This window comes from Euphorbia lathyris, chromosome 6 (genome assembly GCF_963576675.1).
Source record: "Euphorbia lathyris chromosome 6, ddEupLath1.1, whole genome shotgun sequence".
NCBI lineage: Eukaryota > Viridiplantae > Streptophyta > Magnoliopsida > Malpighiales > Euphorbiaceae > Euphorbia > Euphorbia lathyris.
The window spans coordinates 45,962,935-45,983,046 of NC_088915.1; the positions used below are offsets into that span (position 1 = coordinate 45,962,935).

A 20,112-nucleotide genomic window follows, 5' to 3' on the forward strand; every position below is an offset into this window, starting at 1 on the left:
TCCCTTTTCTGTTTCTTCGAGAAACTCTTTCTCTAAGAAGGTTGCGTGCTTGGATACTATTACTTTCTGATCATCTGGATGATAGAAGTAATATCCCACAGTTTTCTTAGGGTATCCAATGAAGAAACACTTATCAGATTTAGAATCTAGTTTGTCTGACGCTATGCGTTTGACAATTGCTGAACAACCCCATACTCTCATGAATGAGAACACGGGTTTCCTACCAACGAACAATTCATATGGTGTGGAACTAGCGAATTTAGTTGGTACTCGATTTAGGGTGAAGAGGGCAGTTTCTAAGGCATAGACCCAGAATGTCTTTGGAAGTAATGCTATGCTCATCATGGATCGTACCATATCTAGTAAGGTACGGTTCCTCCTCTCGGATACACCATTGTGTTGTGGTGTATAGGGAGGTGTCCATTGTGAGCATATCCCACATTCAGTTAGATAATTCAGAAAATCATCTGAAAGATATTCGCCACCTCGATCGGATCGAAGTATCTTTATTTTCTTTCCTAATTGATTTTCTACTTCATTCTTGAAGCATTTGAATTTCTCAAAAGCTTCGGACTTGTGCTTCATCAAGTAGATATAACCATATCGGGTATGGTCGTCTATGAAGCTTATGAAGTATATGAGTCCTCCTCTTGCTTGGACTGACATAGGACCGCATACATCGGAATGTATTAATCCTAGAGTGTCTGATACACGCTCACTTTTATTGCTAAAGGGTGTCTTTGTCATTTTACCTTTTAAACATGCTTCGCATGTTTCCAATGATTTAGGATCAATTGAATTTATAAGCCCATCTTGATGTAGCTTAAGCATGCGTCTTTTGTTTATATGGCCTAAACGACAATGCCACAAGTAAGTTGAATTATCTAGCTTATGTCTTTTGGTATCAATTGCGAAAACAGAAATTTTGTTATCTAGCACATAAATCCCATTTTGTGATATTCTTGAAAAATAGAAAATCTCCTCTCTATAAAAATCGCAATGTTTGTCTTTTATTGAAATATGAAAACCGTCGTCAACAAGACGGCTAATAGAAATAATGTTATGAGACATCTCTGGAACATACAAACAGTTCCCTAATTCTATTACAAGCCCAAAGGGCAAGCTCAAAGCATAATCTCCAATGGCGAGGGCGGCAACTCTTGCTCCATTTCCTACTCGCAAGTTTATGCTCCCTTTCTTCAATTCCCTAGTCCGATTTAGTTCCTGCATATTTGTACAAATATGAGATCCACATTCGATATCAAGTACCCAAGATTCAGACTGTGAAACTTTATTTATTTCAATATAAAACATACCAGATGTTGAAGCACCGCCCTTTCCCTTCTTGAGGGAGGCTAGGTACTCCTTGCAGTTCCTTCTCCAATGCCCGTCTTTACCATAGAAGTGGCACTCTCGTTTGGGCTTCTTGTTGGGCATGAATATGACTATAATTAAACAACATTTTAATAACATTTTATATGCATTTCAGGCAAAATATTCCAAAACATATGGGCTTATAAGTGTTTTATGCAGATTGTATCGATTAAGTCAAAATGGGCGATAACACAGCCTGTTTTGAAACAAACCATAAGGAGTCGAGCTTCCTTTGATCCAGCGGATTTTCGCAGTGTACCCGATGATGGATAGCGACTAGACAAGTGTCAGGAGCGACACGGCAGACGCGGCAGGTGCAGAGTACGCAGGGAGGCAGGAAAGCAACATGATGAAAATATGGATCACCCCTTGAGTGTTCAAGGGTCAACTTAAATTAATCATTCCCTAGTATTAGTAGCTGGAGGAAAACAATCTTTTTGTAATATTTGGTGGCTTGGTTCGTTTTTCTTCCTTTATATAGATGTAGTCGAGGGAAGGAAAAGGACACACCTTTTACTTTTAAGACAATCAGTTTTAGTTAGAACTTTTGAAGAGAGGCGAAGCTCCCTTAGGACGATGACGCCTCCAATGGAGGTCTGTGAAATTAATGGTGGCTATTCACTCTTCACTATGAGTGAGTAGTGGTTTTGAATGGGTTTGGCCAGTTAGGGCCGGTTATGTAAGTCTTCTTTTAATCTTATTTATGAATGAATGTTGATATATTATGATGTGCTTGACAAATCCTTAACTCCATTGCTAAATGCATATATGTTAGTGTTAGATGCATGATAGGACACTGCTTTCATCTTCACGGAACCATTTGTCAAGCATTCAACCCCGAAACAGAAATGTCAGGAGGTTGCCTCAAGGGTTTTCTTTATAGAAATGTTGTTTAGATCGTAATGCAAGAAAGAACCAACTTTGGGGACGCTTAAGGTTGCAGTACGTCTTAGAATCTTAAGAACACATGAGAGTTTACTTAAGTGAGCATTAAAATAGAGACCTTGGCATCACTTTACTTCATTCATGAATAAATAGGATGTTTAGAGACTGAAAGTGACCTGTTCTGTTGTGTTCGACCTGTTCTGCCTTTTTATCATTAAGTACTCTTTGAAATCAACTAAAGATTTGATCTTGTTTATGTTTGAACAACACCTCTCAAATTAAAGAATTGACACACACCACACACCCTGTTCTACAAAGTATTTCTTGTAAACTTTGATCCTCAATCCCTGTGGATACGATACTGGACTTATCATTTTATTACTTGTATCTAGTGCACTTGCTAGAGTCTATTCTGAGGACAACAAGTTTTTGGCACCGTTGCCGGGGATTGAAAGCAACAAAGTTTATACGAACTTTTCTGTGAAACAAGGTGTTTTTAATCTGTTTGCTAAATAGTGCAGCCAGAAGGAATCTTTATCAGTTTATGCGCAGAGCTGGACCTCCTGTTTTTCCTATCGATCTCGAATTAGAGAGAACGTGTAGACGAAACAGAGCGGGAACTCGACGTACAAGATAAGGAGAACGACAAAGAGAGAGAAGAATGGTTGGATGGGTACCACCCGAACAACCAGTTCAACCAAACCAAGAAGAAGAAGGGGAGAATAACAACCCTCCTGTCATGCGAATTAGAGATTATTCAAGGCCAACCATAGAAGGACATTCATCATGTATCACGTTGCCAAACGAAGGGAACAACATGTTCGAAGTAAAAGCGTCGATGATACAAATGTTACAAGCCGTAGTACAGTTCAACGGATACCAATCAGAAGATCCAAATGGGCATATTCTCGAATTCATCACGCTGTGCAACACGTTCAGATCAAACAGGGGCGTTTCTGACGATGTAATCAGACTGAAGCTGTTTCCTTTTTCCCTAAGGGACAAAGCGAAGACTTGGTTGAACTGCTTGCAACTAGGAATGATCACCACTTGGGAAGAAATGGCTAGTGCGTTCTGAATGAAATATTTCCCACCACGACAAGCCATTAAGCTCAGAAACGAGGTTTCCCATTTCATGCAAGAAGAAGATGAATCACTAGCCGAAGCATGGGAAAGGTACAAGGAACTATTAAGGAGAGTACCCAATCATGGCATTCCTATGTGGATGCAGATGCAGAACTTTTACAATGGGGTAACCAACATCTATAAGATCCAGATCGAATCTATTGCCAATGGAAATCCCGAAGATCTAGAACCTCAGGCCTTGTACGACCTTATTAAGAGGGTAGTAAGCACAAGTTACAACTGGCACTCTGCCAGAAGTGAAGGAAAAAGAGCGGGAAATGAAGATGTTGTGTCAAAATTGACAAGCCAGGTAGAACAGCTTGCTAGACAGCTCGGCAAGATAAATGTGTCTTCAATTCACAACGAACCACCATTCAATGACATTTGTGATTTTTGTGGAGGGCTGCATTTCAACATAAATTGCCCAGGAGTCAAGCAAGGGAAGGGTGCACAGGCAGAATGCGACTATGCAGGGTACAACCAAAGGAACCCGCCTAACCCGTACTCTAACACATATAACCCTGCCACAAGAAACCATCCTAATTTTGGATGGACAGGCCAGCCGAACCAGCAGGAACAATCGAGATATCAACAACAGCAAGGAGGACATTACCAGAGACAACCTCAGCAGCATTACAAACAACCTGTTCCACCCAAGGAGGACGTGGAGCCAGATATGAAGACGATGATGATGCAGTTCATGAAACAGACACAAGCTTCGATTAAAAATCTAGAAACACAAGTCCATTAGTTAGCTGCATCTACGTCAAAAGGGAAGGGAATAATGCCAAGCAACACAGAGCCAAATCCAAAGGGCGATGTCATGGCGATAACTCTGAGATCTGGTAAGCAAACCCAACCCATTATTTCTGCTGATGAAAATGCTGAATGCGCAGGAACATCCAAAGAAGCTGAAGGGGAGTAGGAACAAGCTGTTCCCAGTGAAGAAGAAACCAGGAAGACAACCATTACCAGTAAGCAGGATCAGGGGGAAAGCGAAAGAATGTATAAGCCACCTCCGCCGTATGTTCCACCTGTGCCATATCCAACACGGTTGATTAACAAAAAGCTGGAAGAACAAAATTGTAAGGTGTTAGACACCCTAAGGAAGTTACACATCAACATCGCTTTCGTAGAAGCGCTGGCACAGATGCCGACATACGCAAAGTTCCTTAAAGATATCCTGTCAAACAAAAAGAAGCTAGAAAACATTTCCATGATCTAACTCAACAGAGATTGTTCGTCAATACTCCAGAACAAGCAGCAGCTTCCGAAAAAGCTAAAAGATCGAGGGAGTTTTTCTATTCCCTGTTCAATTGGAAGTTTAAATATTGAAAATGCACTCTATGACCTAGGAGCTAGCATAAACCTTATGCCATATTCTGTGTATGCTAAACTAGGATTAGGAGAACCACAACCAACTAAAATGTTTATTCAATTGGCCGATCGTTCAATATGCTATCCTAGGGGAGTTGTGGAAGATGTGCTGGTCAAAGTAGGAAAATTCATATTGCCTGTTGATTTCATTATAATGGACATTGATGAAGACTTGCATGTTCCTATTACCCTAGGTAGACCATTTTTAGCCACGGGTAAAGCATTGATAGACGTAGGAGAAGGACGACTGTTCTTAAGAATTAATGGGAAGGAAGTCATTTTCAAAATGAACGAAGCAATGGGACGAGCTAACAATAATGATGACACATGCTGTTTCTTAGATGAATTCCAAAGTCTCTCTACTTTGCAGGAACAGGACACTCTGGAAACTCTATTGGGAGAAAAGGTGAACTTATGTGAAGGAACATGCTGTTCCATTGAGTCCAACGTACCTACTCCACCTTTAGATCCTACTGTCCCGACTCATCAAAAACCACCGGAGATACCAACTGTGCCATTATCTAAGCTAGAATTGAAACCGTTGCCCTCACACCTTGAGTATGCCTTCTTGGAACCACCTAGTGGGAGCCTAGTGATTATATCCTCAAAGCTAACTCCTGATCAGAAAACTCAACTCATGGAGGTGCTGCGAAGAAACAAGGATGCAATCGCATAGAAGATTGATGACATAAAAGGTATCAGCCCAACAGTATGTGTCCATAGAATCTTGATGGAAAAGGATCACAAGCCCTCTATCCAACCACAGTGCAGATTAAACCCCGACATGAAGGAGGTTGTGCGAAAAGAAGTGATCAAATTGCTGGATGCAGGGATTATTTATCCCATTTCCGATAATGTATGGACAAGCCCTGTTCATGTTGTACCGAAGAAGGGAGGAACGGCAGTATTACTCAATGAGAAAGATGAATTGGTCCCCACGAGAACTATCACCGGATGGCGAGTTTGTGTGGACTACCAGAAGCTCAACGAAGCCACAAGGAAGGATCATTTTCCCTTGCCCTTCATTGATCAGATGTTGGAGCGGTTAGCGGAATATGCATTCTATTGTTTTCTTGACGGTTATTCAGGATACAACCAGATCGCAATTCACAGTGAGGATCAAGAGAAGACAACGTTCACATGTCCTTATGGGACCTATGCCTACAGACGAATGCCGTTCAGACTGTGCAACGCTCCAGCCACTTTCCAAAGATGTATGATGTCCATTTTTCATGACATGGTGGAGCGGACCGTAGAAATATTCATGGATGACTTCTCTGTTTATGGAAACTCTTTTGGAAATTGTCTGAACAACCTTGAAGCTATACTTGTGCGATGCAAGGAGACTCACCTGGTCTTGAATTGGGAAAAATGTCACTTCATGGTTACAGGAGGAATCGTTCTCGGGCACAAGATCTCAGACAAGGGGATGGAAGTAGACAAGGCTAAGGTGGAACTAATAGAGAAACTGGCTGTTCCAACCAGTGTCAAAGATGTGAGAAGCTTTCTAGGGCATGCAGGATTCTACCGCCGGTTCATCAAAGATTTTTCAAAGATTGCGCTGCCCTTGTCAGCATTACTTCATAAGGACGCGGAATTTTCCTTTGATGCAAGCTGTCTCAATGCTTTCGAACTATTAAAAGGCAAGCTGATCAACTCGCCTATACTGGCAGAACCAGATTGGGAACAACCTTTTGAGATGATGTGCGACGCGAGTGATACTTGTGTGGGAGCTGTTCTTGGACAAAGGATAGAGAAGAAGTTTAGGCCAATTTATTATGCAAGAAAAACATTAAACGAGGCCCGGCAGAACTACACCACTACAGAGAAGGAGCTTCTTGCAGTTGTGTATGCCTTCGACAAATTTCGACCCTACTTGGTGCTGTCCAAAGTTGTTCTGCACACAGACCACACTGCGCTACGCTACTTGTTCAGGAAAAAGGATGCTAAGCCTAGGTTAATCCGCTGGTTATTATTGCTTAAAGAGTTTGATCTCGAAATTAAGGATAAAAAGGGAACGAAAAATGTCGTGGTTGATCATTTGTCAAGAATTTCTCACCAAAGCAGTCAGGAACAACCAGAGATTTTGGAAAGATTTCCAGACGAGCGTCTATACGCCACACAGCCTGCGCCATGGTTTGCCGATATTGCTAATTACCTAGCAAGTTCGTTTAAGCCTCACAACCTGTCCACTAATCAGAGGAGGAAGTTTTTTGCTGAAATTAAATATTATTTTTGGGAAGAACCCTATCTTTTCAGGTTGTGCGCCGACCAAATTATTCGAAGATGTATATCTCAGGAGGAGGGACAGGATGTTTTAAGCCATTGTCATGATCGAGAAACTGGAGGGCACCATAACGCTAGCAGAACTGCATCCAAGGTTCTTCAATCAGGTTTTTTCTTGCCAACACTTTTTAAAGATGCCAATCTGTTCGTTAGCACTTGCAATGAGTGACAACGAACAGGTAATATCTCGGCTAGAAATGTCGTGCCCCTAAATAACATAGTTGTTTGTGAAATCTTTGATATATGGGGCATAGATTTTATGGGACCATTCCCTACATCCTTTGGGCACAAATATATCTTGGTAGCTATGGATTATGTGAGCAAGTGGGTCGAAGCAATGGCTAGTCCCACCAATGATGCTCGTGTGGTAGTTAAATTCCTGAAAAGGCTGTTTGCCCGATTCGGGGTCCCACGAGCAATCATCAGTGATCAGGGAGCCCATTTTTGTAATGCTAAATTTGAAAAGTTAATGGGAAAACTTGGGGTCACTCACAGAATTGCCACACCATACCATCCACAAACAAGTGGACATGTGGAGATTTCGAATAGAGAGATCAAAAGAATTTTAGAGAAAATAGTTGGCAATTCTAGGAGGGACTGGGCAAACAAGCTCGATGATGCTCTGTGGGTGTATCGAACAGCCTATAAAACACCAATTGGCATATCTCCCTTTAGATTACTGTACGGAAAGTCTTGTCACTTGTCGGTGGAAATGGAACACATGGCTTTTTGGGCATTAACATTTTTAAATTTTGAGCAACATGTTGTTGGAGATCAGCGAAAACTTCAACTCTGTGACATGGAAGAGTTCAGGCTGTTCTCGTATGAAAATGCCGTAAATTACAAGAATAAAACAAAGGTGTGGCACGATAGAAAAATCCAGAAAAAGACATTCCACGAAGGTCAAAGAGTTCTCTTGTACAATTCGAGACTCAGGTTGTTTCCTGGGAAGCTGAAATCAAGATGGACGGGACCTTATCTAGTACACAAGGTGTTTGGTCATGGTGCCATTGAAATTGGCAGGGATGGACAGGAACCGTTTAAGGTGAATGGGCAAAGACTGAAACCCTATCTGGAGAACGATCACACGAGGAAGATCGATATAGTCCACTTCCAGGATCCCCCACGCCATTAGAAGATCGAACAGGGTGTTCGCTACAAACACCAATTGTAGCACAAGTAACATTGCATTTAAATTAGTTTCAATTTCAAATTTTGTTAAGTAATGTCAAAAGTAGTTTAGATCCATTTTATGTCGAGCAGTGGTCCATAATGAGTATCTCCGGAATAAGCACAGTTGTAAAACTTACACCTTTTCATAAGGGTCAAGTTTTATGATTTTACTTGTTCAAATAGGGAGTTGATTTACCCATCAAACAGGGCTATCATTGGAAGATGGGTGGCGAAATAAAAGCCTGAAAAGTAAAAACGTCTAATCCTATGTCACTAGGCTCTTATTTCGTTTGCTCTCTTTTTCTCGATGCAATCGAACGGATAGGGGAGTAGTAAATTCAAAATTTGAAACGTGACCGTTCGTCACCCAGGGGTCTATTCGAAGATACGCACCTTTTTCCAATTTGTCTAGGTGGCGTCCTTTGGACCGCCCTCATAAAGACAGGTTGGCAACAGACCGTTCCATCTCTCTCCCTACTTAAGGAGACCTACCTCATTACGGTCCCTTGCTCGATTTGTTTTCTTTTTCATACATTTCTTTTCACTAGTCACCACATGCTCTGTGCTCTCTACCATTGGGAAACCCTATTTAAACTTGAGCACACCATGAGAACTCGTGGCTCTGGTAAGCAGGTGAAAATCGAGGGCTCATCGAAGAAAGAAAAAGCTAAAGGAAAAATGACGGGGACATGCTCAGTTGCTTTTGTTCCGGACGAAAAATTGGTGAAAAAGCTTGCTCAGTTCAAGGATGTGGCCACACAGAAATACTACGAGGAACTTGTGCAACTAGAATTCGGGCCTATGAGGACAGTATGCTGGGACACCTTAAAAAGGCTCAAGCTTGATCAGCGTGTGCGGAGGCTCATGGAGGCAGGCCATTTCGGCTGCTTCTTTGAAATGACTAAGGAGCCTACAAAGCATGTTGTTTGGGAAGCTAGTGAATGGGAAATGGGTATGGATGGCCGACTTTGTTGAAGCAAGGAGAGTTAAAAGCCGCAAGAGAAAGAGTGAACCTACTGTGTCTGTTTCCTCTGAGTCCGAGCAGATTGCGCCCAAAAAAGACCTCGCTTTTTACAAGAAATGTGCAAAGCTCACCAATGATGATATTGTTAGTAAGTTCGATGCTTTGTTTGCGCAGAATGTGGCTAACCAAGACCAGATCCATGCTCTTGAGCATAAAACTGCTGTTCTGCAACAAGAAGTGGATATGCTGAAGCATGTCTGTATAGAAGAGCATGGGCGGGAAAGTCCTTCGGGTACCTCGGTTAAAAGTCCGGTAAGAGCGAAATTTGCTGTCCCTGAAACAAATGCCGCTACCTCCTCGAAAGGGGATGGTGCTGCTCCTGCTAAGGATCGAGAGGTTGATTCCTCTCGTTCCCCACTTGTCTAAAAACCTGAATCTTGCCGCTATCCAAGCATCCGGTAACACTTATAACCCTTCTTTGTTTTTATTGTTACACTCCCATGTTATCATGTTATGATTCTTCTACCCTATTATTAGAGTAACATTAAGGACAATGTTAATTTTTATTTGGGGGTGGATTGCATGCGTTTAAACTACTGCAAAACTACTTCAGCATAACATGATAAAAAGATGAAGCATGCTGTTGTTGTAGTATGATAAGTTTAAGCAAATTTCCCTCTAATAAAATCTTGACGTCCTCGTTAAGCAAATCGCATAATGTGTTTATGTAATCATTTCACTTTCTGATCCTTTTTGCAACTGATTGTGCTTTTGTGATTGCAAATTTGAGGTGATATAGCTTTGTTTTATTAATTGAGCTCCCTTTTAAATCGTGAAATTCTGAAAATTTTCAAATTTTAGCTCAATCTTCACTTAAAGAATCTCCTGCTCCAATGCAAAAGCCCTGAACTGTGAGAACTTGAGCCTACATTAGCATGAAAATGCGATGATTCTTCATGAGAGGGCTAGTGCATATTGTCTTTAGGTAGCTATTGCTTTGGCTGCCTAATCAAAATGGTAAAATTTTGGATGGTCATAGGAGGAAAAAGGCAGTTAGATCCCAAGTTCACTCCGTAAAAAGCCTACATGTGCTTTGCACTCACATTTTTAGGATATCCAACTTGAACCTTAACCTATTCTTTCGCAAACACAAATTTAAGAAACCAATTCCCTTCACTGTAATCCCAAAAACACCTTGAATTTGTCTCATGCTCAGAACAAGCTGCTCGAGAGAAAGAAAAATGAAATTTTTTTGAGAAAATCTGTGTTTATAATGATCAAACGGTGAAAGGATGACATTTGAGGAATGAATAGGAATTTTAAAAGATAATAGGAAAGTGTTTTGAATTAGTCTCTTAAATTTTTGGACAAATGCGTACATCTTGAGACTGAGGTCAAATGTTTGGAAATTATGTTTGTGTATTCAAGGGATAGTTTGGTCTATATTGTGAAACAGGCTGTGCGTAATGATCTGTGCTAAGTGCCGAGTATGGTGAATTGCATTGCATGTAGACAAAATTCATACACTTAAATTGCCAATTCACGTCCATACCTTAGCCTTAGCCTAACTGTACAACCCATGTCAAGACCTTTTGACTATGATCGGAAATTTTTTGATCAATCGAGATAGGGCCAATAAGCAATGTCATAGCCTAGCGATCATAGTACTAAGCTGAGGAGTGATGATACTTTCCCACTATGGCAACAAAGGCCATTTGAGAGTGTGTGAATCCTCTTGAACTTAGTAAGGCACTTGGAGCATAACAGGTGGTTTAAATGAGGATTGAGGTTCAAATTGAAGCTTTGAGGAATTTCATAAGAAATGGATGTAAATTTTGATTCTAGCAAAAGCCTCATTAGCAGTCACAAATTGTTCAAAAAGTTTTTCTTCTTTAAATCTTTCTGTTTAAATCACTCTCCTATAAATCTGTTTCCCTAGTTTCTGCATAAATTCTTTCTGTAAATACTCCTTCGAAATTCATGCCTAAAACTATTCTCTTGTGTTATTGTTATTTTTTGCTTACTTGAGGACAAGCAAGGATTTTATTTGGGGGTATTTGTTGGGCATGAATATGATATAATTAAACAGCATTTTAATAACATTTTATGTGCATTTCAGGCAAAATATTCTGAAACATATGGGCTTATAAGTGTTTTATGCAGATTGTATCGATTAAGTCAAAATGGGCGATAACAGAGCCTGTTTTGCAACAAACCATAAGGAGTTGAGCTTCCTTTGATCCAGCGAATTTCCGCTGTGTACCCGATGACGGATAGCGACTGGACAAGTGTCAGGAGCGGCGCGGCAGGTGCAGAGTACGCAGGGAGGCAGGAAAGCAACATGATGAAAAGATGGATCACCCCTTGAGTGTTCAAGGGTCAACTTAAATTAATCATTCCCTAGTATTAGTAGCTGGAGGAAAACAATCTTTTTGTAATATTTGGTGGCTTGGTTCATTTTTCTTCCTTTATATAGATGTAGTCGAGGGAAGGAAAAGGACACACCTTTTACTTTTAAGACAATCAGTTTTAGTTAGAACTTTTGAAGAGAGGCGAAGCTCTCTTAGGATGATGACGCCTCCAATGGAGGTCTGTGAAATTAATGGTGGCTATTCACTCTTCACTATGAGTGAGTAGTGGTTTTGAATGGGTTTGGCCAGTTAGGGCCGGTTATGTAAGTCTTCTTTTAATCTTATTTATGAATGAATGTTGATATATTATGATGTGCTTGACAAATCCTTAACTCCATTGCTAAATGCATGTATGTTAGTGTTAGATGCATGATAGGACACTGCTTTCATCTTCACGGAACCATTTGTCAAGCATTCAACCCCGAAACAGAAATGTCAGGAGGTTGCCTCAAGGGTTTTCTTTATAGAAATGTTGTTTAGATCGTAATGCAAGAAAGAACCAACTTTGGGGACGCTTAAGGTTGCAGTACATCTTAGAATCTTAAGAACACACGAGAGTTGACTTAAGTGAGCATTAAAACAGAGACCTTGGCGTCACTTTACTTCATTCATGAATAAATAGGATGTTTAGAGACTGAAAGTGACCTGTTCTGCTGTGCTCGACCTGTTCTGCCTTTTTATCATTAAGTACTCTTTGAAATCAACTAAAGATTTGATCTTGTTTATGTTTGAACAACACCTCTCAAATTAAAGAATTGACACACACCACACACCCTGTTCTACAAAGTATTTCTTGTAAACTTTGATCCTCAATCCTTGTGGATACGATACTGGACTTATCATTTTATTACTTGTATCTAGTGCACTTGCTAGAGTCTATTCTGAGGACAACACTTCTTCACTTCCTTTCCTTTAGCTCTAGTGGGTATGGCTCCCTTGCCTTTCTTGGGATGTTTAGGATTGGGAAAATTCCCCTTCCTCTTCTTTGATCCCTGTATGACAAGAGCCGGTATTGCCTTGTCTTTCTTCATATTGGGCTCAACTGACTTGAGCATATTTGCAAGCTCTTCAAGAGAGGTTTGCAAGTCATTCATCTGGTAGTTCATGATGAACTGTGAATAACTCTCTAGGAGGGATTGAAGAATTAAGTCTATGCTTAGTTCGTTATCCATCGCGAATCCAATACTAGAAAGCTTGGTAATATAGCCAATCATCTTGACACAATGTGTCATTACAGATGTGCCCTCTTGCATCCTGCAACGATATAGCAACTTGAATATCTCGTAGCGTTTGCACCTAGTCTATTTCCCAAACAGCTCCTTTAGGTGCATGATGATGGAATAGGCATCCATTTCCTCATGTTGCATTTGCAATTCCGGTGTCATCGATGCAAGTATGATGCATCCCGCATGATCGTCATCAGCTTTGTGCTTTTGGTAAGCATCAATTTCTTCGATGGGAGCATCATCAGCTAGGATAAGGGGTATCGTTGTATCAAGTACATACCCTATCTTACCGAACTTCAAAACGATTTTGAGGTTACGAAACCAGTCAGTGAAGTTTGAACCGTTCAACTTGTTATCGGTAAGTATATTTTGCAGATTGGTTTTAGTCATGATTTTAAGAGTGTTTTAATATAACCTGAGAGTGAGAAAGAGTAAACGTACGTTATTCATTTGCTTTAAAATACATCAATCTAAAATTATAGGCCTTTTGTTTATTTTAGATTACTCCCACTATTTTAGATTGCTCCCACTATTTTAAGAGTTTGCTCAACAAGCTAGTCTCATTTGTTAGGTAGATTCATGTAATCAATCACATCTTTGATGTGATTCCTAGGTTATTGGGTTACTAACCACATTAGTAACTAATATGCTATTCACATTAATCCCAACCATATTGCCCATTAGTTTATGACAACATGAGTTTCCTCATCCAATTATCATAATCTAATTTAAGTATTACCCCATATTCATGAAAGAACGATTTTCGATAATTCAGGTGTTACCATAAGACCCTGAGCTTGAGTTTGCTCAACAACCCAAAGGCCCCCAGTACTGCCGGCTGAATTATAATATTAAGGAGGGGCAACCGATTTTAATAACTTGCTTATTTACTTAACTTTTAATTAGCGAGGGATTTTTATTTCAAGTCTCATAATCTAACTTAGTCTTGATTTGCTTTAGCATACATCAGACACATACATTGGCGTTATGGACATATTATCTAAATTATTCCGTCGAGCCAGAGACGGAATAAAAGGCCAAACCTAGGGAAATACTAACTATTACATATTTCTCATTAGGTCCTCCGTCTTCTCCATGGCGCCTCGAAATTACATATTAATTTCTATACTACTAAAGAAAACTTCAATTAATTTGAAGGGAATTAGATGAGAGGAGAAATTACAATAGATAGTAGAAAGGCATGACTCGCAGGCCCTATTTCAAAAATACCAAAAGACTAAAAGAGGGTCCAAATATGTCCATAACTCCAAACATGCATAGACTCAATTAAATAAATTTAATTGGTTGATTACATAAGTACTTTATGTAATATTTAGGTTAATCACATTAACACATCAAATTAACTTTCATCCAATTTTAATTCTAACAGTTTCGTATCTTCTATATTAACCTTTTAGATTAATATAACTATACAAAACTTTAATTATGCATGTCCCAATCATTTTGATTTCAATTCATTTAATACTTTTGATTTACAAATAGGTAAAACAAACTTTTAAATAAATTTTCATTCGATAATCAAAACAGAAAACTATCAATTTCTGAAACATATATACATAAATATATTTAAAACTAATTTTAAAACGATTTTAAAATAAGTGGGTCTCGGGCCGGGCCCGAGGATGCGGCTGCTGCCGTATGGAAGCAGCGACCGCGTGACAGCAGCCGGGTTGCGCAGTGAGGCGCGACCCGAGCCGCTGTCAAATTTTTTTTTCATTTTTTATAAGTAATTATATATATATATATATATATATCGGTTTTAAAACGATTTTCAGAAAGTAGGAAAACCTATTATAGATTTTCCGTTTTATCTTTAGAATCAATAAAACTAACTTTTATCAATCTAACTATAAAACTAATAGATTTTGTTATAATGATTATCAACCAAAATTATTAGGAACATATGCATAAACTATTTTAATTAACAATTAATTAAAACTTATTTATCTTTAGAACTAATTAATCAAAACAGTTTTGTTAATTAACCTAACTATAAATATTTATTCAATCTGATTGAAAAACTTCTAAATTTTCATATATGAAATAACGGATTTAACGCAGGCTCTGATACCACTGAAGGAAAATAGGCTAACGTTTAGCAGCGGAAATATAAAAATTTTAACCTATTTCCATTAACCCAAGATCCGTTAATCGTTATTTCATATAAAGAGGGATAGAAAGAAATACCTTTTAGAAGTTCTATCTACCGTTGCAAACGAAGTGCCCACAACTCTTACTTCAAGTTCCCAAGCACAAAACAAACAATTGAAGATCAAGTTAGAATTCAACTGTATATAACAACCAAAATAGATTGTCTCTAATTAATCAACACAAGATCAAGGATAAAGAGAAAAGAGATGTAATCAATTGAACGGAAGGAAACGGTGGATAATCTCATCCTTATGGTGTGGGTCGAAAATTCTCTCTCCCGGCTTAGTATGTCTATTTCGAAATTCACATATGGGGGGGGTATTTATATTCTCTTGTATCTTGTTGAGCGATTTTCGCAAGTGCACGGTATACGCTTGTAGTAATAAAAGATATCGATCCCATAGGGAACGCTTTTTAAACAAAACTTATTTATAATCGGTTAAATTTACTTTAAGGTTTATAATATGGAAAAAATCGTTTAATCGGTTTTGGTTTTGAAATTGCTAGAATAAGAATTAGATTAGAATATGAAGATGTTAGAAAATATCTGACTTAAGAATGAATTTGCAAAACAGGAACGTTTTAGTACTTTAGAAAAGTAAACAGGTATATTTGTTTGCATTAAGCAAAGAAACAACTTTAAACTTTGTACGAATTATAAAGATGAAATAAATGACGGAACCTCTAATTAATAGGCTTTGAACGCGACAAAACCCTTATCCGGGATAATTGCCCTTAACCAAATTAAAACTCTACCAAGATAATAATTTGCCTAAGTGTTCAACAAAGTTTCCTTGTAAAGATTTTGGATTAAATACGTTTTAATGAAAACACCAGCATCAATCCACTTCGGCTCATTTACTAAAGTGCTGCATAAAAATCTATCGAATAGAACGGACTTTATTAGATGAAATATAAATTGATACAAGTTTACAGAGAACATGGAGCATTGAATTCTTCGACGGCGTGCAAGTGAACGGGTTGCCAATCCTTTCCTTGGGTTTCGTTCGAGTTTGTCAGGCTCAGGGGCGAATCCTCTACTCAATCTTCTCGCTGAATCTTCGTAATAGAGACTGGGTCGGTCTACTACCAAAATGAAAACTAAACTGGAAAAATGTCTAAACGTTACTTAGTTTGTTATTATTTTGTAAACAATGTGTGTACATCATATTGCTTTTTGAATAGAATCTAAATCTAACTTCTGAATCACTTGATTCGGAACTTCTGCATAAATTCTACACTAATCTCTTTCTTCTACACATATAACATTATATCCAACTCTCCATCAATTCTTTATTTATAGATGGTGAAGAGTCTTGATCGAAGTGTCGTGTCCGTTGTGAAGGATTGTGTCCGCTGCGAAAGGACATCTTTATCCACCCGAACGATCGCGTTCCGTTGAAAACGAAAGTGTGTAACATGCTTCTAAAGTCTCCTGCTCGTACCGAGATTTATCAAATTCACTACCGAGGAGCATCAAATGCACTTCAGACGAAGGGGAAAAGTGACTGGCGACGCGTGTCGCGACCGTGAAAAGGGAAAGCCGCGGTCACGACACGGAGCATTTTTCGTTTTTCAGCCCTCGTTCGTGTCCTCGACTTGGCGTTATTAGTTTTCGTCGTCTTCGACTCCTTTTGTAGGCCTTTTCTTCTATTTTTGAGCTCTTTTTACTCCTATTTGGATTTTACCAAATATTTATGTACCTTGCATGAAAGAAACATATTCGAAAGTAAAAGCTTTCTAAATAGGTATAAATAGCATAAATTCGTAGCAATATTGATGTAATTATTTATGATATTATAGGTATATTTTGGGCTTAACAAATCTCCACACTTAATCTTTTGCTAGTCCCGAGCAAAATTTCACTGAATTTATTCTCTAACTAATCTCTTTATGAAAATAAAACATATATCTCTGTATTATCTTTTAAATTAGTTAAGCCGAAAAGACTAGCTTCGCATGGCAATTTTATACGCAAAATATCAAACTAACTTAGTATAAATACGATATATCATTCGTCTTGTATTTCCAATTTTGAATTGAAGCATTCGGGACGATATAAGCACGCATGTTATTGAGTCTTTCATCTCAAGGCATTTCAAAGCACAAAATTTTCTTTCCCAAACCTAAACTAATATATAAGATATATTAAAATGAATAAGTACTTGATTTTATTTACTTGGTTACGCCCGAAATAAGGGTGGTTTCAACCGTAACCTTATACGTATTTTATTTTATTTTTTTTCTTTGTGTTTGCTTAAGAGGTACCGATCATACCATGTGTGGACGCAATCGTTACTTATACACGCTTGTTTTTTTTAAACGTTCCTTCCATACCTCGATTGTGATAAAGGTGGTCTCAATCGTGGCCAAAAGTAAACGGTACTTAATTTTCTTCCCTTTCATACCTCGATTGTGATAAGGTTGGTCTCAATCGTGGCCAAAAGTTAAGAATTCAACTAATCAATTAATTAACATGAATTATTAAATTTAACTTGGGAAAAAAATAGCACATTCATCCTATATTGACTTAAAATTCAACATGTATTATGGCTAAAGTTTCCTTAAAAACTTCAATTAGTTTTAATGTAATACGAAATCAAACCGAGCTAAAATTGTTAGTTCAATTTAATGCCTATAAACCTAATTGAAAATTTAAAATAAGATTTATTGTATCATGAATTGCATGATATAAAATGGAGATTGAATAAAGAATTGTTACTTAAAATCATTCACTCGAGACAATTTTACTTAAAATCGTATCGGAGATTTGTGAAAGATTTGAAAAATATTACCCGTATAGAAATATTATTTCTAACGATAATGATAACCTAAAAATAATCATAAAAACTTATGATTAATTTTCTAAAAATATATGAAAATGTTAAGTTATTGTGAAAAATGTTTTGCAATATATATATGTGTTGCATTTGCATGAATATCATTCGTTGCATTTATTATTTTGTTTTGCAAAATAATATCTTTGTTGAATTTATTCGTATTTCGTATTTATGTAGAAATTGATATATGTATGTCTCCTCCCACACTTAAATTGGACCATGTCCTCATTGGTGCAAAAAGAATGGAGAAAATATAGAATGCGAAATAAGGCATACGAAACAAAGATTTAAATTAAGCAAATGAAACATTCAACATAAAAGTAAAAATTGTACCAAACATAATAAAAGGAAAATGTATCAAACATATAACAAGATAAAAATAAAATGAAAGGAAAACAACTTAAGCATGAGGTGGTGAATCGGGAGGTGTAGGTGACGTCTCCACATGGCGGCGTCGGAAAAAGGAAAGCATCCGATGCCGAGTCGATCGATGTTCACGCCTTAAAAGGTTGAGCTTGTCATTCATCACCATATTGTTTTCAACCAAATCATCAATGCGTAGATTCATTGAGCGATTGTTGGAATTGATTTGGTCCAAAATCCTCCTCAAATCTACCGGATCATCCTCCGCTTGAGGTGCTTGGGGTTGTGCCTGAGCCGGTGGTGCATCCTCCTCTCCTTCCGCATCTCCGCCGCCTTCGGTACCTACAAATTGAGAACTTGAAGCGCCACCACCCATAGTGCCACGAAGATGGGCAATACGGGTAGCATAGGAAATAAAGACGGGAGGTCCTTGGGGAAGCAATAAATGAGCTCGCTCAAGAGCCGAGATGTCCAAAAGCGGAACATACCCACAGTAGGTGGACATGTCATACTCGGCCAATTCACCCCGTGCTCCCAACACAAGACCGGTGATAAAATTACAAAGAGGGATTTGAATTGTACTAGCCCTCGAAGCACGAAACAAATTGTCAAACATGATACCAATACTATCAATCCTCAAACCTTTAAGCAAACTATCCAAAACATACAAATCCCGAACTTGGACCTTTGAACTCTCAACACGACCAAACAAGGAGAAACTTAAATATTTATGAAAGAAGAACACACAATTGTCCTTAATCAACTTGCTTGAAGTGTTTTTGGAATTAAAATAATCTTGATCCGAGAGAGTTTGCCAAACAGCATCATTATCAAAATCCTTAGGCTTATCGTAAAAAATCAGAAGTAGGGAAGCCAAACATGTTTCTCATTGCTTCATAATCAATGGTATAAGGTATACCATTATTCCTAAAAGAAATTGAAGTTTTCTTCTTGTTCATGGACAAAGTGACCAAAAATTCCACAACATACTCATTAATACGCGGGAAACGCATATTAACGAACTCTTGCCAACCCAAAGCTTCAATAAAGGCATCAATTCGAGTAGAGAAATTTAATACTCTTACCGAATGGAAGTCTAAGAAGTGCATATCTACAAATTGGCGGTCGGCTTATGAAAAATATTTGAAACGAGCGGCTTCTTCCTCCGAATAGATGTCAAAATAAGCTCCGCATTGAATCTGGAGGCGATTAGCTTCCGTAACGGCGGGTTTGTTACCAACACGCTTTGTCCTAACCATGGTGATGGTGTTTAAGGGCTTATGGTATGAGAAAAAAAAGAAGAAGAAGAAGTGAAAAGAAAGACCAAAGCTGGAAGATGAGTTTGGGGTTGTGAAATGGAAGTGATTGGAAATACGAAATAGGATAGAAATTGGAGTGAATAAATTGGGAAGATAAAAAGTAGATTTTTGGGGAAGAGTTTAGAGTAAGGGATTGGGTAAAAATAGAGGTGATGTGAGGTTTGTGTAAGAGGTAGGTTTATATAGGGTTGTATAGGTAGGTGAATAGGTAGAATATGAATAGGAATAGGCAAAAGTGGTGGCAAAATCGGATTTAATAGGGCAATTTTTACGCGTGTCGCGACCGCGAATGGCATAGCCGCGGCCGCGGCACACGACTTTCAGGCAATTTTTGCCCTGAAATCGGTCCAAACTTGCTGCTCATACCGAGAATTTCTTAATTCTCGGTAGAGAATTGGTTGAAATGGCCAATTTTGGTTCCTTTTGACTTGGTTTGTGCATTGTTTTTGTTGAAATGGTTCCTGAACTTAATATTAATTGTTCCTGTACTAAAAACTTTAAATAAATGACATTAATTGCAAGGAAAACCAAAGGTTTTACCTTAATAAATTGAATTAAAATATAATAAATTGATTTATGAGATTAATAAAACTTAAA

At 38.4% G+C, this 20,112-nt stretch overlaps 1 non-coding gene across 1 annotated transcript; it reads right to left on the minus strand.

The window, feature by feature from the left end:
* Window positions 1–3,367: 3,367 nt before the first annotated feature.
* On the minus strand, window positions 3,368–3,474 carry LOC136234397 (small nucleolar RNA R71). The gene has a single exon (XR_010691281.1). It is a non-coding gene; the product is annotated as a small nucleolar RNA R71 (small nucleolar RNA).
* Window positions 3,475–20,112: the final 16,638 nt, after the last annotated feature.